This window comes from Oratosquilla oratoria, chromosome 27, assembly GCF_046742065.1.
Source record: "Oratosquilla oratoria isolate Oo_2021 chromosome 27, ASM4674206v1, whole genome shotgun sequence".
Lineage (NCBI taxonomy): Eukaryota > Metazoa > Arthropoda > Malacostraca > Stomatopoda > Squillidae > Oratosquilla > Oratosquilla oratoria.
In genome coordinates, this window is record NC_134803.1 from 54,152,674 (window position 1) to 54,157,551 (window position 4,878).

The window sequence follows — 4,878 nt, forward strand, 5'->3', positions numbered from 1 at the left end:
GTTTATGTGTGTGTGTTTATGTGTGTGTGTGTGTGTGTGTGTGTGTGTGTGTGTGTGTGTGTGTGTGTGTGTGTGTGTGTGCTTGTGTGTATGCGTGTGTATGCGTGTGTGTTGTGTGTTTGTTTGTGTGTGTGTGTGTGTGTGTGTGTGTGTGTGTGTGTGTGTGTGTGTGTGTGTGTGTGTGTGTGTGTTTCTGTGTGTGTGTTTTGTGTGTGTGTTTGTGTGAGTGTGTTTATGTGTGTGTTTATGTGTGTGTGTGTGTGTGTGTGTGTGTGTGTGTGTGTGTGTGTGTGTGTGTGTGTGTGTGTATGTGTGTGTATGTGCGTGTGTATGTATGTGTGTGTGTGTGTTGTTATCTAATGCACAAATTTATTATTATTTTTCGTGCTAAGTCTATCAAAGTGTAATAATCGACAACCCGATATAATGTCATTTTACTTCATATGTCAGTAAGCCCAAGTGTCAAACGGGGCAACATGTCACTGGTATCAATATGTCAGTGGGGCAATGTGCCAAAGAGTCCGAAATGTCTTGCAAGGCAGTCCTTGGGATGCGGCAAAGATTCGAGGACCCACTCTAGTGGCCCCATAACTGGCGGCCCGGACCTTGGGGCCACTCTGCGAAGACTTGCAAAAGAAGTGAGGAAGACAGAAGTGGGTGGAGTGAACCTGTGGGGAAGTCCGAAAACGCGATGGGTGGATGGGGTGAAAGGGACATTGAGAAAAAGAGGAATGCCTGTTGAGAGGGGAAGGGAGAAGGCAAAGTCCGAGAACGAGGTGGGTGGATGGGGTGAAAGGGACCTTGAGTAAAAGAGGAATGCCTGTCCAGAAGGGAAGGGAGAAGGCAAAGGATAGGCGTGAGAGGAAAGAGGTTGTATATGGACGATGAACCTTTGGGATTAGTACTTATTTTCTTTAATTTAGCATCGGGGGCGGGGGGAGGGGGAGGGAGATCAGGGATGGTCGCCGTGTATATGAAGAGACTGGCCCTGCTGTGGATGTGCTGTGGCTTGCTGCATTTCCTCTGAACCCGGGCAGTGGGGCGGGAGGTAGGGTGACCCTTCATCCACAAGTGGTTTGGGCAAAAGGGAAATGATTTACGGGCAGGAGTGGGATGGGTGTATGCTTTAGCCGGCCACCCCTTTTGCTTGAGGGAAAAAGGCTATTGGTATATACAGTCGACAGATACAGAATAGACGGAATCAAATCGATTCGGTTTAATGTCTCCAACTCCCGCTGTCAGGAGGCTAGGACGCCTCTCACAGAGGACTCCTTAGCGTGGTATTCCATGAACCATGACCTTGGTCCAACTCGCTTGCGGTAGGGTTCGAACCGTTGTCACTTCGACCTCCGGCGCAAGTACTGACGCTCTAGACCGCTCCGCTCGTGAGGTTCCGTAAGACAGACAGACTCTTGAAAAATAACTCGGCACCGAAACCACACGAAGTCCGTCAGTCCCCCATAGTGATTCACCATGGTCTTGGATCACGTGTTGGACTCGTGATCAACATTTTTTAACCTCCCGGATGAGAGCTCAGAGCTCGTATGACCGATCTATGGGTAATACTGTGACCTTACACGCACACACGAACACAACTCCCTGCCTACAACAGTTGAAGTAACAACCCGCAGTGCAGCGATACTGAAACTATTTCAGACCTGGGCGGGAATCGAACCCGTACCGCCGTAGTGGCAGGCGAGAACTCTAACCACAGCGCCACGTGTGTGTGTGTGTGTGTGTGTGTGTGTGTGTGTGTGTGTGTGTGCGTGTGTGTGTGTGTGCGTGTGTACACGTAGGGAGGGTTGCCATGTAAGTGAAGCGGTGGTTAGTTCCCTAGTGTGGAGTCGATGGGTCTTGATACGTTGTTTGTGCTCGAGTAAGAGGGCGGAGGTACATGTAGATACTATTGTCATCATAATCATCATCATCATCGTTATCATCATCATCATCATCATCATCTTCATCATCATCGTCGTCATCATCATCGTCGTCGTCGTCATCATCATCTTCATCATCATCGTCGTCATCATCATCGTCGTCGTCGTCATCATCATCATTATCGTTGTCGTCATCATCATCACCATCATCATTATCGTTGTCGTCATCACCATCATCATCATCACATCATCATCATCATTATCATCATCACATCATCATCATCATCATCATCATCATCATCATCATCATCATCATCATCATCATCATTATCATCATCATCATTATTATCATTATTATTATTATTATTATTATTATTATTATTATTACTATTATTATTATTGAGCCATCCCAAGGGGGTTTCTCCCCGTCTTCTCTTTTTCTGCATGAGGGGACGGAGAGGAAGGGTGGTCGCCGAGTAATGAAGTGGCCTTGCTGTCGATGTGTTGTGTCTCACTGCATTGCTTCTGACTCAGGGCAGTGGGTGAGATGCAGTAGTGACCCGTCATGCAAGAAAATAGGGAGGGGTGCTGCATGGGAGTGGAGTATGTGTGGATGAAATTGGTGGGAAAGGATTTATGCCTGTTACCTCTGGCTACCTCCCTTGTAATGGGGGAAAATACATTGTATAAGTATGTATGTATTATTATTACTATTATTATTATCGTTATCATCATTGTTATCATTATTCTCCCTGTGGTGTGGATTTATATTCTATCACCACCGTATACTTGTGCGCGTTGTGAAAGGTAAATATATGGAGTAGATTGAGAGGACTAGGGAATATCAATTCTGTTGATAGATTTCAAGGCATAATTGAGTCTGGGAAGAGGATTATAACCAGAATCCAAGTTACTGGGTCGTTAAATGTGCGTGGATGAATGTGGTACAAATGAGAGTAAAATGGAAGAGACTAAGGCGATATATCTTCGAGAGAAGATGGACAGAGTTGGCTAAGCCAAAGAAGGAATATGGATAAAAAAAAAAAAAAAAAATCTTGGTGAAGCAATTTTTATTTATTTATTTATCTATTTATTTATTTATTGCAAAAGACAAAGATGCCTTTTGGGTGTCAATGGATTTAAAGAAGGCATATAACATTCCAAGGCACCAACGGCAACTTTACATGCCCTTCTCACCATATATACAACGTTATCAAGCCGGATCAAGCCGCTGTGGTGAAATACAGAGGTAATATAGTCCCTCAGGGGATAGCCCGGCCATGCAGCGGACCACTAAGGCTGAACTACATACAGGTACAACCGGGTTGACTGAAAGAAATTGCAGGACGTGTTGCAGATGTACGGATACGGAGAAGTCTGTTGAGGGCAATCAAAAGTTTCTATGTGAGTAGAAAACTTCAGGCTAATGCATTCGTAGGGTTTGAGGTGAGCGCAGGGATTGTGTAATGTTACCATGGTTGCTCAACGTGTATATGGACGGGATGGTACGGGAGATGTATACGAAGACGATGAACAAAGATTCGGAGATGGTAAGAGTGAGTTGAGCCAGTTGTTGTTTGCGGATGACACTACGCTCGTGGCAGTGTCAGAGGAAGATTTGGCGAAGCCAGTGGCGGAGTTTGGGAGAGTGAGTAAGACGGGAAAGCTGATAGTATATTTGGTTTAACACAAGGTAATGCGACCCACAAGGGAGTGAGGGTAGCAGCGAGGTGGAAGGAAGACAGACTTGATCGGTGACCTTGGTCCTCCTGGCGTCAGCCTAAGTAACACTTCAAGACATCACAGGACATGCTTGTCTCATGACCGGAGACGACCTACGCCTTAAGCGGGCCCTACACGATCAATATTATTGCGCAATATTCCGTATTGCACAATGTTATTGACGGTGTAGGGATGGTATTGAAGAGGCATACGTCTTTGGCATGTCCATTTGATGTCTTCAATATACTGTGTCATTCTTCAACACCATCCCTACACCGGTAATAATATTATACAATCCGGAATATTGCGCAATAATATTGATCGTGTAGGGCCCGCTTTACACGAACAACGCCTTCCGTCGTTCGAATCCAATGTCAACAGTAACTTACACTTCTCCAAGCACATAAGGCAAAGGTTATGACTTCGATCGCAAGTAAGTGTTTCTTGGTGTGAGGTCCTATAAGCTATTTTCCCAGTACAAAAGGAAAATTGCTTTTACTTCCCATACCTTCCTCCTGTTCTTCCACATACCTGTCCTCTTCTTCTCTTACTCCTCCTCCTCTCCTCCCTTCCCTTTTTTCGTTTCCGCCCAAGGTACGCAGACTCGATGGCTATGTCGCGTGAAGTCACAGTCACACCGGAAATGCGTGAGCCCACAAAGGCATACGCCCTTAAATAAAACACCACGGGAAGTAAAGTCAGGAAGTCGATAGGTGGAGGAAAAGGAGGAGGAGGAAGAGGGAGAGGAGGAAGAGGAAGAGGAGGAAGAAGAGGAAAAGGAGGAAGATGGGGAAGAGGAGAAGTATGGGAAGGCAAGGAGAAGGTGAGGGAGGAAGAAAAGGAGGGCGAGGGAGAGTAGAGGGAAGAGAAAGAAGATGGGGAAGAGGAGGGGGAAGGAGAAAGAGGAGAAGGAAGAGAGGGAAGACGAGGGAGAGGAGCGGGAAGAGAGCAGCGAAAAATAGGAGTAAGGGAAAGAGGAGGAGGAGGAGGAGGAGGAGGAGGAGGAGGAGGAATAAGAAGAGGAGGGGAAGGGAGAGGGGAGGGAAGAGAAAGAATAAAGTGAGGAGGAGCAGAATGAGAAGGAAGATGAGGAAGAGGAGGACGAGGGGAAGGACAGGGAAGAGGAAGAAAAAAGAGGAAGAAGAGGAGGAGAAGGAGAAAGAGGAAAAGGATGAGGAGGAGAAGGAGAAAATAAAAGAAGGAAGAAAAGGAGAAGAAGAGGGATAAGATAGGAGGAGGAAGAGGAGGAGGAGGAATTGGAAGAGGAGGTGGACGAGGG